A 26,772-nucleotide genomic window follows, 5' to 3' on the forward strand; every position below is an offset into this window, starting at 1 on the left:
ATGTTATATGATCTGTTTAGGACAGGAAATGGAGATGTGTTGAGGCATTTTACAATGATGGTCTTGGGGAAAGTACACATTGTATCCTAAACAATTAACTTTTTATGTGATTCAGCTAACACATTCCTCACTTATTTATGTATTTCTTTATTTAGTTGTGATTGGAAACAATACATTTCTTTTATTTATTTATTTTTATTTGTGCTGAGGCTTGAACCCAGGGACTAACATGTGCTAGGTGAGCACTCTACCACTGAGCCACAACCCCATCCTGCTAATACATTCTTAATGTTGAAAAATAAGTAGCAAAATTCCAAAGAGACACTCTTCAGGTGTTATTTCTTATTGTTTTTTGAAGACAATCTTCAGTTGAATTTTTCTCTGCTGCACTTATCACTCTAAAAATTAAAAACAAGATTAATGACTTTGAAGTTTGGAAAAAATCTCACTTTCAGGTCTACTCAATTGTTTTTATTTTTCCCAATATTGGAATTCAAACCGAGGCCATGGTTATATGTTAGGCAAGCACTACTGTAAATTGTCTCCAGCCCAATTTCTACTTTTGTTAGGGAGGGTGATGTGGATTGAACTCAGGGGACTTCAACCACTGAGTCACATCCACAGTACTATGTGCTATTTTATTTAGAGATTCACTGAGTGGTTTAGCACATCACTTTTGCTGGGGCTGGCTTTGAACTCATGATCCTTATGCTTCAGCTTTCAGAGCTGCTGGGATTGCAGGTGTGTGTAATTGCCCCCAGACCCAGTGTCCCTTTATGGGTTATAATAGTAGTGTAACTCAAAGCCAAGGGAGCTAAAAATACTCAAGTTATGCTGTGGTTTCTGCATCATTTCATAGTTTTATGACAGTATAAATACACTCAGGGCAGTATACATACACACACACACACACACACACAAATACAGATGTATGTGTCCCTTTTTAACATTTAATTACATGATTTAGCTCCATCAGATTAAACACTTACTTTAATGTTGTATTCACTTTGTTAATGAAACCCTACTTCAATGATGATAATCCATGGCTACTTTCTTTGTTGCTTGTATTTGGTGGACTTCATTCTGATGTTGTGAACCTAGAATATCTAACTTATGTTGTTTTATATCTCATGCAGGTCATCCTTTGGCTCCCAGTGGTACTGTATATAATTTTTCAGATTCTGGTCACAGTAAAATTTCTTCATGATCCAGTCTTCTCAGCAATTCTTTGTTTGACTCTGTGCCAGGCTTGCTCTAGAGGCAACCTGTCAGCATTGTGGAAACAAAATTCAGTGTGGCAGGACAGAATGGTGGACCATGACTAAACCCCATCTACCCCTGAGGGTAGATGGCTTTCCTTAGCATTCTTTCACATATCTTCTTCCAAGTCCCTGTTAAGAAGGAGTTCCATGTGGACTATTAAGTATGGGTGACAGTATGTTATAGACCTCTTCTTTGATGTAAGCTGCTTTTCTTAAGTATATTTGTATTTACATTTGATAAACAATAGTTTAGATATTCGAGTTTTATGACATCTGCTGTCTTACCTGCAAATAACAAGACTGATTTAAATGAAAAAGAGTTCCTTTTTTCCCTGCAAATTTTTTTGCTTCAAGTTGTGATAACAATTTAAGGTTTTCAAAGTGTACACTTTTTATGTGAAAGGTAAATAAATAAAACTGATTTTGGATTTGTTTTCAAAACTTCAAATTAGTGACATATGACTACACTACTTTCCTAGAGTCTTGAAACTTTTACAAACACCCCTTCCCAAACACGCCTGAATGTGCACATATTCACACATAAACATTCACAGAATTTTTATCACTCTCAGTAAACACCTTTAATTTCTACTTGGGTAAATCTGAAAGAATTAAATTAAAATATTGATTACAACTCTATTTACACTTGTACTGGAATAGAAATCTCCATTTGGGGTAATCTGAGAGGACTATGGAAGAGTGGAGAGTTGGGAATTCGAAGCAAAGTTCTCTCAGAAAACTCATGAATCTCCATTTTCCTCCTAACTGGACCCTTCCAATGCACATTTAAACATGTCCCAGAAGCTCCCATTAAGACACACCACCATGGATCCCATGTCTCCTCCTCGAGTCTTTCCTATCTCATCTTCCTTTCAGAGCTACATATGCTGGCCCTCTCCTTTTATTCTCTCTCCCTCCCTTTTCAGGTATCTCTGAACTGGCTTCCACCCATCATTCCATCTGTAGTATTAATGTCTCAAGGCCTCTACTCCACTAGGTCCTTTGACTATTTTGGAATTCTTCCTTAATTCATTGAGCTTCATGTACAATGTTGAGTATTTCCTCCTTCTGAAAACATTGTCTTCCACCACTGGTTTTTCTCCTGCTACTCTGGCCCCTCCTACTCAGCAATATCTTCTGGCACAATCTCTAACACTTAGGGCTTTGTTTCTGGAGTTTTTGTCTTGATTTTGCTCCTTTTCACTATATACTCTTTTCCTAGGAAATCACACCCAAGCCTTGTTATCATCATCATAGAAAACTTAAAAATCATATCTCAGATACTATAAAGTATCAGTCAAGATATCCAGCTGCCTATTTAGCACCTATCTTAGCTTTTACCCCTTGTCCTTGTCCAACAGTCCCCACCTCAGTGAATGGTACCACAATCCTTCCAGTGGTCCATGCCAAGAAGCTTTGAAATGATTCATGTCATCTCTTACCTGCCACTCTATATTCACTTATAAACCAATCCTGTCCATTTTGCCTACAAAAATTCCAAATAACCTTTATCTTTAACTCACCTTTGCTCTCCAAACATGTGATACATTCCCAGATCCACAGTAATCTTTTCAAGGCAAAGATTACCAAGCTTGCTTAAACATTTCAGGCTTACAAGACATGCAAATCTATCCTGTGCCTGCTTCTTCTGTGTTCCATTACTTCCCCCTTCATCTAGAAAGATCCTGATCTTTACATCCTTGGACTTTCTGTTCCCCTTCCCATAGGGCCTTTAGGTAATTCCTGACCCATAGCATATAAGCTTCATGGAGCAGGGGCCTTATGCTTTTTAATGGTCATTATAATGCCTAGCACAGTGTCTGCTACTGACTTAAAAATCTTTCCAATATATGAATATCTATGTTTGCTTTTCTGGCTGAACACTTACTTGAAAATATATGTTACGCAGTTGGAAATGCAAGACATAAAAGTTAGACATAGAAATGAGAACCATCCTCATATAACTCATAATCTGAGGAATGGGAAAATGAACATGAAACACTGGGGAAATTATGTAACACAAAAAGGATAAATTAAAAAAATTGACTCTAAGAAAGATTCTCTTTAAAAAGGTAGCTAGCTAGAAAGGCAAGAAAAGTAACTGTATGTACTTAAAAGGCAAACTGATAGTTGAGAATGAAATTTCTCTTGAAGGAAAGTTTGACACTGGGTCACACACTATAATGAGACACAGAATATGAGCAATGCAGTATTGAACTTGGGAAGGAGGTTATCATTTATTAAGGGGACTGTGGACTAAGTAAAGAATATCAATGAAAAGTACCCCATGGAAGTTCTGGTTAAAGGATATTATTAGAATAATAATTAACTGATGTGTATGTCACACAAACATGCACATATTCTGTTTCAAGTTATATGCCATCCTAGTTCTTTATTATGCAGTTAAACTTCATTATTGCTCTCATTTTTTTCAGCAGAATGCTAATAAACACAGCTTCCTTTTATGAATAGCATATGGAGTGCATGTTTTAGGGTAAGAACAAAGCTCTTATAGCAAGGAATCCAATAGTACAATGACTTAAAGAACAAATACATTCTTTGTATTATTGAATAATGGCCCAGTGTGATCAGGTCAGTTTGGGGTGATTCGTGGACATTCTTGTTTTTTTTTTTTTTGTATTTTTTTGTTCCCTAATCCCTTTGACCACTGTTAATATCTGCTCAGACAAAGCTGCATTAAGCTTCAGACTAGGTTCCAGAAAACATGAAAGTAACCAGAAGATAGATGAGGTGCTGACCCAAAATGGTCCATGTTTCCTTGCAAGAATATTTACATGGTAAGGAAGGCTGGTGACATGGTTCAACAGGCCAGCCATGAGCAACATCATACCTGTATTACCATCAGACAAATATATAGAGTTAATCCTTGTCTTTGTGTTATGATTGAGCCTTTTGCACTTTCAACATTCCCTGCCTCTGGCTGATCCCATCACTCATCAAGTCTCTGTACATCCCTACGTCTAGAACAGTCACCCTCCATGGCACCTGATACTGGATCAGACTCTTACCTCACACCCAATTTTGGGTGGAAATATATAAACTGTTGACAGCATTGTGATGGAAAAGCAGCCCTCTGAAATCTATACCCTAAGGGACTAGAGAGGGAAAGGCATAAGTTACAGGGAAAGAAGTTACTACCCAGTACAAAAGCAGATCAATATCTGAGGTAGCACCAGGGAAGCAAAGACAATATATGTCAGGTATAATAGGCACAAGGAAGGAGGCTTCAAAAAAACAGTGTGCATCCCAATACAAGAAATGAAGAGGAAGGAAAGTAAAGGAGAATGGAGCTCACTGGTAAAAGTATATGTGTGATTTCTTGTGTGTGTGTGTGTGTGTGTGTGTGAACACAAAAAATGATGTGCAGTGTTCCTTGGAAAATTACTATTACAACATGACATAGTACACTGTGTGAAGTTCCTTGTTTCCATTGTAATCTTAATATTTCCTTCAGCAGAAAAATTTCCATATGCATTGTCCATGATAACTTCTAGTGTCTCTGAAGTATTGGTTCCGTCCAGTTACTCCCTAAATGACTCAATATGCCCTGGCTGAAGAGGGCCACATCTGTATTTGCAGATCTTTGGGATGCTGAGGCAGGCTGATGTCATTTTCCATGTAGCCAGGGAATATATACACATCCTGTCTCAAACATAAAAAGGCTTGGGATGTGATGTAAGTGCTATTGTTCTTGCCAAGAACACACATGTCCCTGTGTACAACTACCAGGACAACAAAACAATCAAAAAGTTTCAAACAATATAAATATTCACCTGCAATTAAACATAATTTAAAGGTTGGGCTGGGGTTGTAGCTCAGCGGTAGAGTGCTCGCCTTGCATGTGCGAGACCCTGGGTTCGGTCCTCAGCACCACATAAAAATATATGAATAAAATAAAGGTGTTGTGTCCAACTACAACTAAAAAATAAATATTAAAAAAACATAATTTAAAGGTTAATTTTGAAAATAAAATTTTATCCATAAACTCACACACACACACACACACACACACATGTACACCTCAATAATTTTAATTGTGTATACATCTCTATATGCATTTATACATTCCAGATATAAATCATATGTCAGGTATGACCTTTCTAAATATTTTTCCCATTCAGTTGCTCATCTTTTTTCCATTTAGCAGAGTCTTTTTCTCAAAAAAATCTAATTAAATATACCATAGAACTAAAAATGCAATCAATAATTTAGAATTGAAAGTTATTATATATATATATAATAGACAGATAGATGGATATAGATAGAGATATAGATAATATTTCATCAATCAATGAGCAAATATACTTTTTTTTTCTCCACAGCAAGGCTCATTGTCTAAAATAGACCATATCTTACACAACAAAGGAAGTCCTAATAAATACAAAATAACAGATAATACTCTGCATTTTCTCAGATCACAATGGAATAAAATTAGACATCAATGATAAAGTAAAATATTTAACAAATGGAGACTAAATAATACACTATTGATTGGTGAATGGACAGTTGAAGAAATCAAGGGTCAAATACAAAAAAAAATTCTTAGAGGTAAATGGGAACACATATACAACATGTAAAAATCTCTAACACTACATCTCAAAGCCCTAGAAAAAGAACAAATCAACACCAAAAGCAGTAAAGACAGGAAATAAATAAAATCAGAGCTGAAACCAATGAAATTCAAACAAAAGAAACAAGTGAAATAAATGACAAGACAAAAAGATGTTCTTTGAAAAATAAAATAGATAAACCTCTGTCTATGCTAATGAAGGGAAAATGAGAAAAAAGTCAGATTACTAAAACACAAGATGAAGAAGGAAATGCCACTGCCACAGTCCCACGTGCCTCTCCTGGTGTTCCAGTGATGAGTCTGCAGTGTCTGGTAAGCTCATGGTCCTGGTTTTCTGGATGAGATTCTGATGTGCCCAGGAGTCCATGTGTCTCTGATTTAATTTAGTGAATGCACAGGGAGTAATTTTTTTACTAACCTGATTCACTTATATATGTGTTTGTGCCTTATTCTGCTGCTGCACAGCTGGGTCATTGCCTTCTTTCTTAATTTTTTGTGTGTTGTTCTGGGGATTGAACCTCATAGCATGGCATGTTTCCACTGAGCTACCTGTCAGAGTTTTATTTTTTATTTTTAGATGGGAACTCACTAAGTTGCCTAGGCTGGCCTGACATCAGTGATCCTTCTACCTAAGCTTTCTGTGAGGCTAGGATTACAGACATGCACCATTGTGCCCAGTTGGGTTAATTCTTTCCAGTAAGTTCTGTTTGCCCAGTGGTGGTTATCCACTTGGTCTTTCAAGGCATGAGTCATTCTGCCTCATCACTTGCACTCAGAAGTGTGTAGCCCAGGAAAATCTGCTGCTTTATAAAACAGGGTAGCTCAGGTATGGGCAGTGTTCTTCTGCATAGTGTGGAATGGCTTGGAGCCAGCACAGCCTGCTCTCCACAAACCTCCTAACTGCTCTGAACCTCAGAGTGGGTGTAAGTTACTGAGTGGTCACCCGGCTCTACAGAGTGGTAAGTAAGTAGTCCATGGTCTGACTAAGCAAGGGCAATAGGAGTCACTAAAGCTGGGTGGCACAGGAGACGTCTGTGAATGGATAAGGAACCCCACCTAAACCCAGCACTGTGCATCTATATGCCTGAACTCCTGGGCTAGGAGGGGTTCACACTGAGTGGGAGGGGCCTGAACACTCAACTTAAGTTCAGCTTTTCTGTTCTCCATTCTCCTCCTCAATTCACTGGTTGGGAGTTTTCTGTTTGAACTTGACCTCTAGAAGCCTCAGGGTAAACATGGCCTCATTTTAATGGTAATAAGTGTTTATAATGTTATGATTTTCCCCAACTTTGTGTGCTCCTTGTGTTATTTTTCCTTTCTCTTGCATTTTCACTTATTGATCTGCTATTATTATAGCATTCATGACAGTATGCATGAACCTGTGGACATGTGTCAAGCATATTGGAGTCAGCATGCCACAATGCCTGGCCTCAGAACTCAGATTGTGCAGCCTTTGCAAATGGTGCTATCTGTAACCCCGAGGGACCCCTGGGCTGTGAGTCTTGGTGAGCCCATATGTTCAGGGACATTCCAAAAGGGCAGTAGCCCCTGGATCTCAAGAAGACCCACCTGTGGATGGCCTCACCTGTGCTAAGATGGGAAGGACACTTCCCTGAGCTTCTACCCAAAAGCCAGGTCTGTAGAAGTCTGTGGCTCCTGTGGGCTCTGAAAGTGCTCCTCCAAGGAGTCCTCCCAGTGAAGGTTCATGTGGAAATGCAGAAGCCAGAGTTTGGTTACTGCCTCAAGCACAGTCAATAGCCTTCCGTTTGTTACAGGCTCACTTTCTGCAGTTCAGTTACTTGCAGCCCCCCAAAAGGCTAAATGGGATACTCTAGAAATACATAATTCCTAAGTTTTAAATAACTTTTATTACAGAAAATTATATAGTCATTCTAATTTTCAAAATTGTCGATCTATGTGTCTACTTTATAAATTAAACTGTACGGTAAATGTGTATGTCTAGGAGAATGCGTAGTAAATACATAAAATATACATAATGAGTCAGGTACTTTCCAGGTTTCAGGGGATCTTGGGACATATCTGGTGCAGATGACAGGGGACAAATGTAATTAGTTGGTCTATGGTAAGTAGAAAATATGCATTTCCTTTGCAGATTTTTCTTAGGTCTGCTAAGAATGTAAAAGCAGCGCTGCCTTCAACCCTCAGCAGGGATTGTGTGAGGGGATGTCACATTGGTGTTGGGAGCAGAGGAGCCCTGGCCGATCCAGGCTCACATTTCCTGCATTTCCACCTCCAGACATCTGCCCTCCACCTCCCTCCCCAACACCACTTGAAGAGCTTCTAAAACACACTCAGCACTTTGAATGCTGTGCCTTTCATGCCACTCACCCACACTAACCCTCCAGTTTGCTCTGTGGCAGTTCTCTCTTTATTCTTGCTCAGCTTGACTGTGTGTGCCAGGTGTGTCCACATAGCAACATCATGAATGCTACCTCAATGCCAGCACACTTTCACACTTTCAGGAATGCACTTTTAGGAAACAAAGTTCTTTATTAAAGAAATAACTTACAGACTAAGAGAACTCTGTTCATTGTATGCACAAGTTTGTAGTCTGTAATAGTCTTCTTTTGTTTTAAATGTAACTCTGCAAAACTATTAATATCCAAAACATCATTATGAAGCCATTTTTGTTCCATATCCTGTGTAAATACAACCAACCACAGAGATATAAAACTTTTATAAAGAACACATTTCAGTGAAGAATGGTGTACATTTATATATATGCATATACATGTATATAAATACATAACTTTAAATTAGTTAAAAATTACACCCTTAGTAAAACTAAAGTCAAACTAATGTTAAAACTACAGCAATCTGAGTAGAATTATACCTCCCATGCAATATTTAAAATACATTTAACTTTCCAATACTTTTTATGCAGTATGTCAATAGTGAGAAAATGAAGACGTAAATAAAATTCAACATATAAAAATTTCAGGAAGAGCAGAAGGTTCTGTTGTATAGATGTCCATTCAAGAGTTTCCTGAAGCTGACTTTGACAGACAGCACTAGATAGAGAGTAAGATGCACAATGTCACGCCTTCTCCTCTTCGTGTCACTTGGGCATCAAGACCCAAAGCTCCCTTGCTCTCTTATGAAGACCATAAGCCATGTTCACAAGCTCCATGACATGGCCTCTGCACATCAGGTCATTTGGAGTTTTGCTCCAGCACCAAGTACTCTGTCTCTGACCCTCTGGAGGTGTTGGTGAGCTGGGTGAGGCCTATTTGGACAGAATACTGGAAGGTGAAGGCCTTCATCAGCTTGTACCTGTACTTGGGGTTGATGAAGCTGTAGAGCACAGGATTGACGCAGCAGTTCACCCAGGGACAGGCTCTGTGTGACATGTAGTGCTGTGAAGAGCGTGTTCTCCAGCTGGCAGGTGAAGGGGAGGTTGTGCAGGATGGAGAAGATGTCCAGCAGCACTGCCACATGATAGGGGAGCCAGCACACAAGGAAGACCACCACATAGGAAAAGATGATCTTCTGGATACTCTGATTCTCCTGATCACCAGAAACTTAGATGGCCCTGGAGAGTAGGCAGTAGAAGACAGTGATGATGGAGAAGGGGACAATGAAGCCCAAGACAAAAGAGACAAGCTCCATGCCGATCAGCCACTCCTTGATGCTGTGCTCAGGGTAGAACGACCAGCAGTAGGTCTCGTTGTTGGAAGCAGACACCACAGTCTTCAGGTAGTAGGTGTAGGGCAGAGACAAGCACAAGGCCAGCAGCCACGCCAGAATGCACACGATGTGGCACACCATCTTCTTCCTACGGCTGGAGGTGCTAGTGAAGTAGGTGATGAAGAGGTAGTGGTCGATGCTCATGCATGTGAGGAAGAAGATGCTGCCAATGAGGTTGACAGAGAAGGTGAGGTGCGTGACCTTGCAGGTAAGCTCACCCATTTGCCACTTGTTGTCCTGCACTAGGCTGACCACCCAGACGGGGATGGTGATGACAACCCACAGGTCCGTGATGGCAAGGTTCAAGATGTAGCAGTGGGTGTCATAGCCTGTGGTCTTGGCTGATGTCCACCCCGACCACCGCAGAGTTGGCAATCATGCCGATCACAAAGATGAAAATGTAAATGAAGGAAAGTGTGTAGAGTAGGATGCTTTTGAGGGGCATGGTTGGGCAGTGCACTGTATCAATCAGGATGCAGTTGCTGCTGTTGCATGGCCAGTTAATGTCAGAGAAGTTTCCTGGCTCTGTGTAGTCAAAGAGATGCATATCCATGGTAGAGGGAGTGAGAAGGACCTACAGCAACCCAGAGAGACGGGAGAGAGAAATCACTCATGAGGGAACCTCGACTTCCAGTCAAAACATTTTTTTGGGGTCCTAATAAGGCCCAGCAGTTTTGCCCACGTTCTGAGTTGTCTCACAAAGAAAGGAGAAAAGAAATCAATCACACGAGAACTGTGTCACATAAACAAACAGCCAGAGTCTCATTGACACAGTGTCCAAAGACAGACACAATGTTGGTTTTCTATCTTTCATTGGCTGTCTTCTTCAGATACCATCAGCCTGGCTGTGCTCAGAGTGTGAAATCAACATGGTACAGGGCCAAAGAAAAACCAGATTTGACTTGTCTCCTCTATGTAGGTGGCAGTTCTGTCACTTGCCACAGGTGGTGACTAGCCAAGATTCAGGCTACCATGGGTTACTCAAAGTGACTCCATGTTACACATAGCAACTTCTGCAGGATCCAGGATAAGAGTCAATGTGTGCCAAGTGGCCTTGACAACTGTTTCAGAAACCAAAGCAGGAACATTCCAAGGTTGGAATTATGGCTCCTCCAACCAATAGTGTCCAACATAAGATATATTGGTTATCCTGACCATGTCTGCTGTACTAGAACAGCTTCACCCACCTCAGCATTACCATAGGGACAAAGGGCCTATCCCCAAATATGTAGGGGGATACATATTACTCAATGACCTGTCACCTGCAACTGTCCAGGAGAAGCAATCAGCTTCTCCTCTTTAGCAGAAATGCAAAACCTCATCTTGGCTCTTCTCCACTTGGGAAACTGTTGCATAACATCCACCCCCAAAGAGGGCCCAGGAACCCACAGAGGACATGCAGCTGAATCAGGCCCTCCTTAGGAAAGCATGGAACAGAGTCCCTAACTATGGAAGACACCTGCTGCCTACCTCCACAGCCTCAAAACCTTAACAGGTGGCCCACTCCTGAATCCCAACAAGGAAGACTGTGGGAGGCCTGGCAGCTCCCTCTGTGGGAGGTAGGGGATAGAGGTGGTTGTAGGATCCCCTCCTGGTTGTCCAACCCAGGCTTCATGTGCAGAAAAAAGGCCTGAGCATCCCAGGGTAGTGATATACCCTCTGCTCTACAACCAGGTCACTGGCCCAGCAGCCAGGAAGTCCCCAGAGCCCAGTGACCCCCAGTGTTTGGAAGCTGACATTCAGGCACAGTAGGCAACTCACAGGGGGCAACACAAAATCAGGACAAACAAACCCTCATCAGCAGATGTCCTGTCCTAAGACAGCTTCAAGGATTCCAAAAGGATATCTGGCTAACAAGGCTGTGGAGGGTGATGCCAGAAGATGGGCTCCTGGCCTCTCAGACTGATCTCGGTTTATCCAGCCAGCCCCAAGCTGCCCTGAAGATACTCCTGCCACCTCCCCTAGGACACAAAGTGTTTGTGCAGACCCTCACCCTGCACCTGTGAACCCAGATGGATGTTGCCCCTGCTCTTTCACATGGCTCCAGTGCAGAGGCCTCTGGCAGCAGCCCTGCTTCTTCCTTCCCATTTCCTTAAAATGGAACACATTTGCAGTTTGACTTAGTTTAAGGCACTATTTCTCCCCCAAATCTCATCTGCTCTCATAGTCACTGGAAGTAGAGGAGCCCACAGGCATGGAAACCCAAGAATGCTTTGTTGGAGGTGCCTGTGGCAATTCTCTGCCCTACTGGCACAACCTGGGTACTTGGCAGGGACAGCATTAAATCCTAGAGCCCAAAGAAATGAAGGACCCTGAGCCTTTGAGAGCCTGCACTAGGATTTTAACCCATGTGTCACTCTCTCACACCTGGGCTGCTTTTATGGCCAGCCCTCCCTTTCCCTCCAGGGCATGCACACTGTGGCCCTGATGCAGTCCAAACAGAATGGTCCCAGACAAGGACAAGGGCACAGAATAAGAGAAACCTCCTCCTGGGGCTGAGCAGTGTTCTTCTAGGCCCCTTCTCAAATCAATTCTGACACATCCCTTGCACCTGGCAGCTGCCAATCTTCAGTATCCTCCAGGCTAGAGTGGACTTGGACAATGGGAAGGCTCAGGGACTCTGATCTAACCCTGTTGCTTCTGCCTCTGCCCTCTGGGCCTGGAGTCTCACAGGATTTATGGGACAGGCGTGCCACCCTGCAGTCACACCCTTCTCTCCCCTAAGGGGTTGGGAGTGGCACCACCATGGAAGGTGTGGAGCAGAGACACAGCTGTTACTGCCCAAGGTTGAAGCAAGCAATGTGTGAGTGTGTGTGTGCACAGGGGAAGAGAGAGAGAGTGGAGGAAAGAGAATGAGAGAGAGCAAGCACACATGCTATGTATGTCCTCATCAAATCTAAATGTAAAAGACTTTTTTTTGAATTTTTTTAAGAGAGAGAGAGATTTTTAATATTTATTTTTTAGTTTACGGTGGACACAATATTTTTATTTTATTTGTATGTGGTGCTGAGGATAGAACCAAGCACCCTGTGCATGCCAGGCCAGCATGCTACTGCTTGAGCCACATCCCCAGCCCTGAAAGAATCTTTATTGATTCTATATTGTAGCAGAAATACCAGAATGTCAAAATTATTATTACAGATGAAAAATTGGGGATTAAAAATTTATTTGATTAGCTTTTCTATTCCTTTACTTTCACCCCTCTTCTAATTCTGAAGTGATACTTTAGAATCTATATTAATCAGATTTTCCGAGAAAAATCACCTTAAAAGGAGAAAAGATTTGTTTCTGCCTGGTTTCAGCCCATGGTGGCTTGAATCTGTTGTTTGGGACTTGTGGCAAGACAGAATATCATGGCAAAGAGAATGTAGTAGAACCAAACTGCTCACTTCATGGCTGCCAGGAAAGAGACAGAAAGGGAAGAGTTGGAGTTGAGTCCAAGTATAATCTTCAAGGGCACAAACCCAATGACTTCACTTCCTTCAACTAGGCCCTACATCCTACATTGTCCACCTCCTAGAAGTAGTGCCATCAGCTGGGACCAAGCCTTTAGTATATGACACTTTTGAAGGACAATGGAGATCAAACCATAATAAAATCCTGTAAGGATTACAGCCTAAAAGTCATTTGAAAACTCAATTCCACAATATTTTTATAGCATCCTACAATATGTTCATATTCTGCTTTAAATTATTATAGAGCAAGAAGGGGCTGGGCATATAGCTCTGTAATCGATTTCGTGCCTAGCATGCTCAAGGTCCTGGGTTCCATCCCTAGTGCTACAAAAAGAAACAAGGAAAGGTCAGTGCTTCATGAGGTAGTTGTCTAAATCTGAACAACTCCAGACAATAAAGATCCTAATACTACCTAATGAAGTAAAGAGAACAAGTGTCTTCCATATGGAAACCCTTCAAATGCTTGAAGTCAACTATGTTATCTCATTTCAGCCTTCTTGAAGTTAATATCATTTTGGGACACCTACCATACACACTATGTAGTATATTTGTCTGATCTGATTTTTATAATCCAATCCTGGCAGGATTTATAATCATTGTAATATCTGTTTTGGAAAAAAATGGATGTTTTACTTCTTTTTAAATACTCTTTAAAAACTTAAAAATTACTGGAATTACCTGTTTCTTAAATACTTGGTAGGTTTCTCCATAAAATTGTCTTTTTTTAAAATGCTATTAGACATTTTTCTACTCTTATCTTATGGAAAGTTGTACATTTAGATTATACACACATACACACACATAATATAAGTCATAGAACCACCTGTATTCATGAAGAGGGTTCATTCATAATCCTGCCAGTTTGTCTTTAATTTTCCTCTTCTAGCAATACCAGGAATCTCCTAATGGCCAAAAGTTATGTTAATTCTTTGTGCATAATTCTCAGTACCTTTCAGTTTCATCTTTTAACACTGCCTATCTTAATCTCTGTACTGCACTGGTAGCTGCTCTCACCTTAGGCTGAAAAGAAAGATCGCCTGCCCACACACCTGCCTTCTGGTGAAGCCTCCTCGCCTGCCTGAGGAGGATTAGCAGAGAGAAGTGGTTTAGCGCTGGACCCGCCCCCTGGTGCAAGGCTATTTTCAAACTCACCAGGCCCGCCTGCCTGCAATTTCGCGGTCTCCCGCGCTGGCTGCGACCCCTGTGGACCTGCGACGGATACTGCAGCCTGCTTGGTCTGGGTACTCGCTCTGTAGATAGGCTCCAGCGTGTTGAATCCCTGGTACAAAAACAAAACAAAAGTCTACCATGTGAAGGAGATAACAGATGAATCCCCCTTGTGACTTATTGTTACATTATAATTTTTATTTTGTGATATGGCCTCACTATGCTGTTCATGTTGGCTCTGAACCTAGCTCAGCCTTCTCAGTCACTGGGATTACAGATGTACGGCACTACGAAAAGGATGTAGGTTCAGTTCAGGATATGTTCTTTAATGTTAGACTCTGTAAAATCAATTATTTGTGCTAAATATTTGAGAGTGACCACTCCAAGAACAGAAATATTTGCATATATTTAAACATAGCCAAATGACATTCCATTGTGTAGAATCTCAGGAATGAGAATATGTGCTAGAATATACAAAACATGGATGAGAAGGAGCAGCTCCAATGTCGGCTACGCTCAGAAACAGAGAAAGAAAAATGGGCTGGAAGAACATCAGGCTGTGGGAAAAATTATAATTCTTTAAAATTTTCATAAATGTTTAACTTGGTGTCATGTCATGCATGACATGAAATATCTGGTGCTTAGAAGTTTTTTAAAAATAATTAATTTAAATAGTTTAAAATGTATGTGGTAATCAGAATATGAACAAAGGAGCCACAACCCAAGAAAGGACTAGAATTTACTAGGACAATTCCTGCTGCACTGACCCACAGGAAGCTTGGGGATTAAGGGCAAAGAGGACGTCATTTTGCCTGGGGTGGTAAGGACAGAGAATATATCCTGGAGGAATATGGCCTGCACTAAGACTGGAAGATGTTTGATAGAAGGGCAAGGAGCAAGCACCACGCCACATTCACCTAGATGCAAGGGTGGGCATTTCACAATGGCGTATGGCTGGGTGTGGCTGGAAAGTGCTGCAGAGTAAATTAGGAACCTGGCTGACAAGCCCTGGGATACAGGAAGAGCCCCAGTGCTGTGCTCAGTAATCTTGAATATGGCACATTTCTGGAGTGCTCACCCTGTGCCAGGAGACAGGCAGTGGCCTGCACATGTATTCTCTCTCTTATTTTCCCAGCAGTCCTTTGACATGGCTACTGTCACTCCAATCTCACAAGCAAGAACATTAAAGCTGTGAGAAAATAAGTATTATAAGTCTCACAGCACCCAATAAACAATAACAGGCACAGTTCTTATGTAGGAGTCTCAGAGAACACTACTTTCACAGACTGTAACCTGCAGGTGATGTGAAGAAATGAAATAGGAGAGCCACAGTCAGACTTGTCACACACAAAGCCATGTGCAAGCCTTATTGCTGAGTATTTCTGCAAGAAAAAAAAAGGAGATACACTTCAAAATCAAGAGTAGCACAGAGGTTGCTGGACACCAGACCAAAAAGGGTGAATGTATTTACTTTTTTCAAAGGTAATACTTGTTCTATTTCATGTAAAGCTTAGTGATAAGACTGGCAGAATTATAGGAAATATATGTAAATAAACTTGTCTTGATTAAAATTTCAACAAAAGAAACCTAGACTACTAACATAGCATTAAATGAGGTCCATTAAATAAGGACTGTTTTACTTAACTATATAGCCCTCCTAGCAATTAAACAAGTTAGTCTCAAAAGTTCCTAGTTTGTTGTTCTCAAGCGATAGTCAAACCAGGTGACAATTTTCTTTAAATATGAAGAGATGAGATATAAAGTATGCAATAAAAATGAGAAGAATCAGTATGAACAAGAGAATGTACTGCATTAAAAGACAGCTTTTCCAGGTGAACATTAGCACATTTTTCACTTCATGGCAACATGTCTATTGCATTTAAGTTCCACTGAGAAGAATCACAGATACATAACACATCCGAGGTTTGCAACAGGATCTCTGAGCTAACAAATGTCACATATTACTCAATATTAGAATTTTCAATTAGCAAAATATGAATTGTAAATGGGAAGAAAAGTCAAAGGATAAGTCCAGGCTCCAAATTTTACTACTAATTCAATTAAAAATATTATAAGAAGTAAAGCATTTTAAGAAAGTTTTCAATTTCTTATAATTAAACTTAAACTTATTGCTTTTCACTCCAAAGGTAAATAAATTTCAACTTCTAAGACTAAAAAGTGATTTTGACTGCCTTCTGGGCCTTACACTCCTTGACCTCTATGCAGTACTTAATAGTGTGAACCAACATTTTGTTTTTACAGTACTGGGGATTTAATACAGAATTTTGCACATGCTAGGTAGGCACTCTATCACTCACACACATAACTAGTTACAACAGGTGCTTTTAAAATCTCCTTTTCCCCTAAATGCAGAAATGACATAATTATTTATCTTGCCTTCTAGTTCAGACTTTATTTTGCCCTGTACTGATGCTGTACCTCTTCCTCTGTATCCTAAATGTTAAACCTCATTCTTATCTTCCATAAAGATTCACTCTTATACTGATTGTCATTTGAAAGTCCTCCTTACATGTTTGAAAAGGGCATTGTCAATTTAAAACTCAAAACACCCCTCTGCATGTCAGGTGTTTTGCCCTGTGTCTCCCCTCTCTAGTAGACAGCCTTCCCTTTATAGGACACAGCCTCTGCTGAAGAGATTATTTTCACAAAGGAAGATTTTTTCCCATGTAAAAACAATGGATCAGACAAGTGCTTTCAAAAGGGTCTGAGTAACATCACCTTAAAAGTAAGATAAAAAATATAGATAAAAAACTCTTCAAACATTTATGTACTTACTCCAAAACCAAAAACTACTAGTCCCAGGCTAGGCACAATTAAACACACCTGTAATTCCAGTAGCCTAGGAAGCTGAGTCAGGCAGATTTCAAGCTCAAAATGATCCTCAGCAACTTAGTGAGACCCTGTCTCTGAAGAAAAAAATTTAAAAAGGGCTGGTGAGGTGGCTCAGTGTATAATCAACTCTGGGTTCAATTCTTAGCACCAAAAAAAAAAAAAAAACAGTCAAAAAAGCATTTCCCTAGGTCAGGTGCAGCTCTAGATAATGTAATGATGACTTTAGTTGTGGAATATTGCATTTGAGTTATGGTAGGTTGAATCAGACCCAAGTTTAAATATGGGAATACTGGTGAATCCATTTGTTTAGTAAAGATAGCGCCAAAGAACTGATGAAATTTCAAGGTAGAAAAGGTCACAGGTGGAAACCTTGAGAACATCTACACATATGTGGCAGAAAAGAAAAGGAAAAATCAAACTTGGCTAGTTAATGTCATCTTACACATTAATTCGCTCAAAAAGCTCAACTGGTTGAGCATGCAATGATCTGAAGTCTCTAAGAAAGACAATTTGTGGTCTGAAGGAGTTTATTTATGTTTAACACTAGACAGAAGCTTCCAAGTTCTACATCAAAGATTTAGAAAAAATGCTATAAGACATTAGAGTTTATTCTAGCTGGGTGAAATAGTGAAAACCTGTGAAGGAGAAAGCATCTTCTTGATCCTTCAAAGGGAGAAAAGTTGTAAGCCAAGGAAAGATGATAACAGAATAAGAGTAAACAATAACCAGTAACAGTGTGGTTGGGTTTTTACATTATTTAAGCCAATCCTTGCAACTACTCTCATTAAAAAAAAAGAAGGAAAGGGATAATTTAGAAGGCCATGTGCAGGCATGCAGACCAGCAAGTGGTTGTGGAAGGCAGGAAGGCACTCTTCCTTAACCGGCTGAGGACCTGTTTTCCCTTATGTGAAAATCTAAACACATTGAGTACTCACATCAATGTTAAGATTTTCAGTTGAAGATAAAAGATCATTTGGAATGAGCACATACTTCTTGTATTTAGAGTTTCCCATTATGGAATTTAATTGTTAACTACAGTGCTAAACACTGTAAAATATTCAAGTGTCAGTTATCAGGGTCAGTAAATGTTCTGGGTGAGCATTAAGTCTGCACTCTACAGCAATTCTTACAAGAAGAATAAAGGTAAATTGTATTGGTAAAAGAAAAACCAAGGATAAATGATTTTGTCTCAGGGATTTCATATTGAAAAGACTGCAGACCTTGGCTACAACAATCGTACTTCCAGAAAGGTGGACAAACACGAAACTATCCCTGTGTACAACTGTTCAAAGACAAGTGGAACAGCACAATACTCTGAACAACTTATCACTCACAGAATGAGGCACTGAAGAAAGGGCAAGAGAACTCTACCTGCTAATGCCTGGGGACCAGAATCTCACTCAATTAAAGCTCACCATGTGGCTTCTCCCTGCTCCACAGAGTATCCTAGCCTGCACCCACCCTAGGCCATCCTGGCAGCACCTGGACCTGCGACCACCCTAGGCCAGGCCAGCAGCACCCCAACCTGTGCTCACCCTAGACCATCCTGGCAGCATCCCTTCTGTGCCCATCTAAGCCCAATAAGGAGGCGCCCCATGCCTGTGCCCAGCTGAGACCGCCCTATCTGGGTCCAGAGCAGGCCCACTCCCTGCCAGCGGCGCCATCTCCATTGCCACCTACCTTGCCCTGGAACAGGTGGTTCTGGAGCACCAGCCTTCTCCAACATCTGCAGCCACCAACGAGGGTCTTGGCTGCAACACAGGGCCCCGTGAGTCAGCACCAGGGTCGCAGCCAGCCCAACAGCTCAGGGGTCGCCACTCTGCCACTGACCATGCAGAGAAGAGCTCATCCCTAGTAGTCCTTTCATCCTGTCCACTGCAGGTGAACATGATCCTTGCCACCAATCTTCTAGAACATGCCAGCCACATGGCTGCCCAGCCACAGTTTGTTCACCCTAAGCACTGCTTTTTTGTTTACCTGTCAGGCCACAACCTGCTCAGTCCTCAACCATTTGCAGGAATGTCACGGGAGGCATCTAAGTGGAAACACTATAGGTCTTAGGCAGATGTCCCTGTCCCACCTGGCTAGGAGCACTGCAGCACAGTTCCCACTCCCGATCACACACGAGGAAATGATTGCCTGCCCACAGCCACAGTGACCCAGCAAGTTTGAGACCGTGCAAAGCTGGTGCTTTCTACTCTCTGTAGGTCAGGTGGAGTATGCCAACCTAGGATAGCCAAGGACCGGTGGGAAGCGTCTATCTGGGTGACCTCTCTGCAGTCCTCTTTGTCCTTTTGTTCCCTTAACAGTCTTCCTGATTACTGCCACCATGGTGATTGTTGTTTGCATCTACTTCATGATGTTTATGATCATCCTGGGGGTGTTTCAGATCTGGGCTGCACATCAGTAAATCATGTGGGACCAGGACACAGGGAAGGAGAATGATATGGATGGCAATGACTCTGCCTTGACCATCACCATGAGCTCCAGGGAGGTAGGAGCAGACATGGCCCCAGGCTGCAGAACACTTCAGGCCAGGCTCCTCCATGTTCATGTGCCTGTGCCTTGTAACCACAAAACTCAGAGAGCCAGGATCCTCAAATCCAGCGGGGGTAAACTGAGGCTCAGTGAGGCCTTACTGAAGTTCATACAACCCAGTAAGTGTAAGTGCAGAGATGAGCTGGCTTCAGGCTGGTGCTCCTCCCACTCTATGCAGAGTCAGTGATCCAAGTAGGGAACTGAGCATCCCTATCCAGGAGCTCTCTGCATGCCTGTACTCCATGGAGAGGCCACTTCCAGTGAGGCCTAGGTCCCTTTCCCTGGACAGTTTCCTTCACTGGGGGATATCTCACTTCTGCTGATGCTCCAGGAAGGTGGACACTGGATGACTTGGCTATGAGCTGGACTCGCACATCTTTCTCTTTGCAGACCTACCAGGACCAGCACAGTGGTGAGGAGGAGGAAGAGGAAGAGCAGCATGAGTTTTGAAAGGAGGAGGAGGAAGACATCACTACTGACAAGTGGGAAAGCTTCAAGGAGAAGGAGGTTGGCCCTGGGGACAGTCAGAACTTCAACCAGCATCAGCAGCTGAAGTAGGAAAACTCCACACTCAGCTACTGAGTGCAATCTGGACTCTTGTATCCCCACCTCAGAATGTCTGCTACCCATCTCCCAGCCAGTAGGTCCTCCATGTAGAAAATATCTTCAGCCAGCAGGTCTGTGGACTCCCATTGCTAATTATCTTCCCATGCCCAATGTGTGGGACTGTAGGCTCCTACCATTTGCCCACACCTGCTGGATAACTTTTCCCCAAAGCCAGTAGCTGGGTCTTTCTATCTGCCACCTCCTGCCAGCACAGGGGCTGCAGCATCCCAGACTCTTGCCATCCAGTGAGTTGCCAACCTCTTGCACCTCCAGAAAAGTGGGAATGACTAGACTAGCTGACAAGGAGTAAAACTTGATAATCAAATTTTCTTTCTAGAAGGTCTTCATTTTTTTCCAAATTAGTGTTTTTACAAGTGGTAGAAGGGGGTTAATATGTAGATAAACAACTGACTTTTTACTACTTGTTAAATACATTGGAATTGTTTGTGTCCTTTGTGCTAGTGTACTCAGGACTAGGATGTAAAGTTCAGGGACAATGCTCCTGTTACCTTCCCCTTGGGAAACCAGGAGGGGAGGCCTTCCCACTCTGGTCCAGGCATGAGGCCATGTAGCATTTGGTGTTCTTTTTGGGACCAGAACAGTGTATGTGTTTGAAGTCTGAAAATGGGTCATCTTTGGGATTCTTCCCACTTCTAGTGTTGTGTTAGGGATGGGAGCTGTGGGGTCCCTGGCCTCTCAGGACCAGCAGCTTCCTTTGATATCACACAGGTCTTGTGTTCCTGTACTGAGGCTTCATAAATGTACATGATCCTGCTGGGGACATTCTCTGTGGATCATGGAAACTGACAGCTGTGGTGCAGATCACTTGACCACTTTGTTTTGGAGATAACAGTGGTTTTTTAAAGGATCTGCACTCATAATGGAGAAAGACAAAGTGCTAGAATGTTCCAAAACAGTCTTCAACTACCCCACCCCAGCCCCTGTGGGTTGCTCCTGCATAATGCTCTTTAATTGAGGTCAGATCCTCACTCCAGTAGCCAGGAGTCCTGCTGCTCTGATCCATGGGAAGGTGAAAGAGAGAAAGAAGTTGGGGCTAAAGCCACACAGATCTTTGCTCTTAATGTACATGTCAGATGCTAGACTGTAAACCTTGGAGTCATTCTGCACACTGCCCCTGTGACCTCACTACTAGTATTAAGGATGGCTGTATGTTGTGTGGCTTCCCATCCACATGCAGTCTATGTAGATGCTGTCTAGACAGTGGTAGAAGGTAACACAGAGAGGGTTACACTATTTACTGAACCCTTTATTATGTAAAACCCATTAAAATTAATAGAGCAGGCTTTCCCTTCAAGAAATTTGTAATCTAATAGAGGATTTGTAAATTAATATGCATATTAATTTTATATGAATATATATATAAACAGCACTATGATACACACACACACACACACACACACACACACACACACACACACATATATATATATATATATATATATATATATAAAACAGTACTGACAATGAAGCACAGAATTATTTTTAGATAACTAGTTTTTTTTATCTTGTAAAAGAAAAATACATTTAAAAAATTTAAAATGACCACCATATATCCACAGATTTCCTCATATGGTCTGTAGTGCCTTGATGTTCCTTCCCAAACCTCATATGGTCTGTAGTCCCTTAGTGTTCCTCTTCATGGTGTACCACCTACCTCTCCTTGTTTGAACTCTACCCAATTAATAAAGCACCAGTTCACCTAATATCCTCTCAGCTGTTTTCACTGATAATGATTGTATTAAAAGTTCTATAGCTTGTTTCACCCTAAGAGGAATTAATATACTATGTTACCTAGTTAGTTGTCATAATTGTTCTGACAGTCTAACCTGCAGTCTTGTGTGGGAGACAGGCCATAGCCTACAATATTTTTTCCCATTCCTGTGATCAAACAGGAATGATGCATGCCAACCAAGTGGTTTTATCAGTTAGAGTTAACAAGAGTTAAAAATAAGAATAATTTATTTTAAATTTAAAAATGCTTAGGGAGGACTGATGCCCTTCACAAAGGTTTTACTTACCTTTTCTTCACCAGTGAACTTTTTGTAATTTTCTTGTTATTGATCTTTCTCCTGTTTCCTAGAATACAGACATCATTGGAGATTGCTCTGTTATGGTTGGTCAGGAGTGAGCCCTCCAATATACCTGTATGAGAATCAATTAGAGTGCTTATTAAAGTGCATACTTTAATACTCTTTTACCTGAATTATTTACTTTTTTCCATTCATATCATTTTGTTCCGTTTGTTCTTTTGTCACACTGCTGGTCCATTCTTTTTTCAACTTTGAAACCCTTCCTATTTTCTCTTAATTTTTGCATACAATTCTTAATTCATCTTTATACTACCATTTATCATATCTCTGTTTGTATATAGAGTATGTTAACACCAAATTCACATCTTCATACAAGTATTTTGTATTATAATGACCCTCTCCTTCCTGTTTTCTAAAGCTATAGTTAGTTGCAGATAGAGCAATTTTTGGGTGCTGGTTAGGAATATAGGCTGTGGATATATGCTGTTCATTTTAAAAATTTTTAAAGTTTTTTTTTCTTTTACAAGATAAAAAAACTAGCTATCTAAAAATACTTCTGTGCTTCATTTTCATAGTAATGTTTTATATATATATATATATATATATATATATATAAATCTCATAGTGCTGTTTTTATATATATTCATATGAAATTAATATGCATATTAATTTACAAATCCTCTATTAGATTACAAATTTCTTGAAGGGCGGGCCTGATCTATTAATTCTTAATGGATTTTACATAATAAAGTGTTCGGTAAATAGTGTATCAAGTAATAGGATGGTGGCAAAATTCCGTGACCATTGTGTTCAAAGTAGCAGGTTTCTGCAAGGGGCAAAGGAGGATAAGAAAAATAAAAACTCACACACAGACAAATGTTTTTGAAGATAAAGCTGGGGTCAGGTGGAATGCTGCTCTCTGATGGAGAAGCAGGTCTAAAGAAATCTTCCAGCAATCTTTATTTATATATGCCTCATCAGCATCTTTCTTTGTACTCATATTTTTATATGGCTAGCAACATCATGCAACTATTCACAGTTGCATTCCACAATTGCAGTGTGCAATGTTAGGAGCTTTGTGTAGCTCTCAATAAAGCCCATTGGCTGAAGTTACTGTTAGGTGCACAGGTTCAGTTGCAGCAGACTGGTGAACAACTGTGGTTTTCTAGCAAGAGAGTTCCTCTGTTCCCAGTAGCTGTGTGTCTGAGATCAAGATTGAGGCTGGTAAGTCTCTAGGACAGAGTCTCCTCATGCAGTGTACAGCCACTGGAACTCTGGCACCTTTGCACAGAAACATTCCCAGGTAACCGGTATGCCACAGCCATGAGGTTATCAGAGACCTCAATCTCAGACACAGCTCTCCCATTCTCTGTCACTGCTCTCCACAGCAACCTTCACTCTAAGATTGTTTTTCTGAGGCAATTTACTTAATGTAAATTTTAACAGAAGGTAATTTAATATTCTCTATTTTATTTCAGAAATTCTAATAAATCATTGATTGACCAGCACCATTTTACCAGTTGGAATGAGTTGTCAGAAATGGTAATAGTGCATTTAGATCTAACATGTGACAGACAGGTGTTGTGTAAGGTGTCTGTTCATCTTTGAATTTGATTGCTAGCAAACAATGTAAAAATTTGTGTTTTTTTCCAAGTTTAAGTCACCATGAGTTAGTAGTTTTGGAAAATAAAACACCCTAAAAAGAAAGAGCCCAAAGTACCATCAGTCAAGGAAAGAGAAAGGGTGGCAAAGGCCTTTGGAGATTTGGGGACAGAAAGCCATGAAAAAGAATCTAAAACCAAAGGGAAAGATGAAAAAGATGGAAAAAAGTCTCCAATGTTGCCCAACTAGGGATGGCTTTTTCAGTTGACAATACAATCAAGTGGTCAAGTCCTGCATGTGGGACTAGGAAAAAAATCCAGTAATGCAAAAGTGACTAAAGAGCAATATATGCCTGGAAGAGAATTCAGTGTGTTTGGACTTATCCAAGAGGTCTATGCACATATTGCCAGCATCAATCAAACACTTGACTCAATTAACAGAACTTTACATATACAGTAACAAACTGCAGTCTCTCCCAGCAGCGGTGGGCTGTCTAGTAAATCTCATGATACTGTCTCTAAGTAAAAATTAACTTACCAGTCTGCCTGACTCTCTTGATAATATGAAGAAGATGCAGTTGCTTGATTTACAGCATAATAAACTGAGAGAAATTTCTTCAGTGGTGTGTAGGTTAGATTCTCTCACCACTCTCTACCTTCGCTTTAATCATATAACTAATGTAGAAAAGGACATAAGAAACCTGTCAAGACTCAGAAAACTTGGCATTTGAGGGAACAAAATCAGACCTGCTGAAATTGGGAAGAGGATTTGAATTATTTATTTTGATTTTAGTATGTGTTATGATTAATAATTTTTGAGTGCTTTTCCATATCAGAGAATTCCTAATATGGGTTGGGGTTATGGCTCAGTGATAGAATGCTTGCCTAGTATACATGAGGCCCTGGGTTCAATACTCAGTGCCATATATAAATAAATTAATTAATTAAAGTTATGGTGTAAAAAATCTTAAACAAAAATTCTTTATACTTTTTTATCAGTTCTATTTTCTCTGTGATTTACTTAATGCTACATTACTTGAGATTATTTTATAGGCTTAAAAATTAGATAGAAAGTAGATGTAATTAGACATTTATCACAAACTGAATCTGCTCTGATTTTCATTGGAGAAAATGAATTTGAAAATTTTTGACTAATTTTAAGTTGTCATTTGTTTTTAAAGCATCTAACTATTTATACTAGATATATTACGGCTCTACTTGCCCATTTTTTGACTTTCTTTTTTCTATCTGAAGACCTTAAATTCATATCACTTTCTACTTAGTGTATCACTAAAGGTTGTCATATTAGAGCTTTGTGAAAGAGCAATGCCATAGGAAAATATATATTTTTTTATTTTGAAAGTTCTTACATTTTCATTCAAAAGTCTAATATTAATATAGTACAGTGTATATCCACAATAATACAGTGTATATCCATATGTGTATCTACAAGACAGTAATTAAGAAAAATAAATGTAAGTAACTAGCAGAAAAATCATTAAAGGAAAAGGAGCAGGAAGAGAAGAGGATGAGGGTAAGAACTTAGTACAGAACAGGAGCAAATTATACCCCGTGCATGTGTAATCATTTCAAAAGGAATTCTAATGTATCACTAATATCTTTAGTTTACTTTTCATTTTGAGTGAACTTTAGATTTACAGCAAAACTGTAAAACCAGTAGAAGGTTCTCATATATCCAGCACTGAACTTGTCCTAATATTAACAAATAATGGTAAAAATCAAGAAATTAATATTGTTACAATTATTTTAACTTAATAATTTGTTTTATTGCTCTTGTTTTTTATCTAATATCCAATTTATGTTTCAAAATTCCACATTACATTTAATAGTCATGTGTCTGTAGCCTCCTCCAATCTGTGAAAATTTGAAACAATGGAAGTCTTTTAGTTGAAGGACTAAAAGTCTTTCCTTTTTAAAAGATTTTTTAGTTGTAGATGGACACAATAGTCTTATTTTGTTTGTTTATATTTATTATGTGGTGCCAGTATGCCTCATGCATACTAGTCAAGCATTCTACAACTGAGCCACAACCACGGCTCCTTTTTTTTTCTTTTATGACCTTGCTATGTTAAAAAGTCCTGCTCAGATATTTTGGACTGTGTCACTCATTTTTTATTTCTATGGTATTTTTGTGACTACTTTGAGTATATTTGTTTCTGCTGAAAATAACATAATAGTGATTATGGTGCCCTTCTCAATGAATTATATCAGAGGATATATAATGTTGATAAGTCATATACTGGTGATTTCTTTCTTTTGGGTACTGAGATTGAAATCAGGAGCACTTTACCACTAAGCTACATCCTCAGTCCTGTTTATTATTTGAGGCTGGGTCTTGCTTACTTGCTGAGATTCTCACTAATTTAATGAAACTGGTCTCATACTTGTGATCCTCCTGCTTCAAACTCTCAAGTTATAAGTATGCACCACCATGCCTGGTTTATTGGTTATCCCTCTGATTCTCCACTTTAAAGTTAATAATTTTCTTTTTTAATTAATAATTGTTGTGGTTGATGTTCATTTTAGTCCATGAAAATATATTGATTTTTCTTAAGCTTTTGTCCACTATTTTTAGCACCCATCGTGGTCATTTCCTGCAACAATTATTACAGTATTGTAATGGTGATTTTTTAAAGAATTACCTTATTTCATTCATTAATGTGAATTCTGTAAGGAAGAACTCTCCTATAGCAGTTTACATATCAGTTTGTACTCATTTTTTCCATTCTGTGAATTATAATTCACTAATTATATACATTTTATCATTCAAGCTATTCTGCCTTTTGTTACTGGAAGCTCTAATGAGTCCATTCATGTGATTTTCGATGTATTATCATTTTTAATTGAGTATTTTTACTATTTGATTTACATTTATCTATTTCAATTTTAATGAGTTTTTTATTTATTTTAATTATATAT

At 40.0% G+C, this 26,772-nt stretch overlaps 2 pseudogenes; one reads left to right on the top strand and one right to left on the bottom strand.

Moving 5' to 3' along the window:
* The window catches only part of LOC144371246 (uncharacterized), a 213,824-nt pseudogene extending 189,261 nt beyond the window's left edge, over positions 1–24,563 (top strand).
* On the bottom strand, positions 9,027–10,114 carry LOC144371354 (atypical chemokine receptor 3-like; annotated as a pseudogene).
* Positions 24,564–26,772: the final 2,209 nt, after the last annotated feature.

This window comes from Ictidomys tridecemlineatus, chromosome 16, assembly GCF_052094955.1.
Source record: "Ictidomys tridecemlineatus isolate mIctTri1 chromosome 16, mIctTri1.hap1, whole genome shotgun sequence".
In the NCBI taxonomy this organism is placed as follows: domain Eukaryota; kingdom Metazoa; phylum Chordata; class Mammalia; order Rodentia; family Sciuridae; genus Ictidomys; species Ictidomys tridecemlineatus.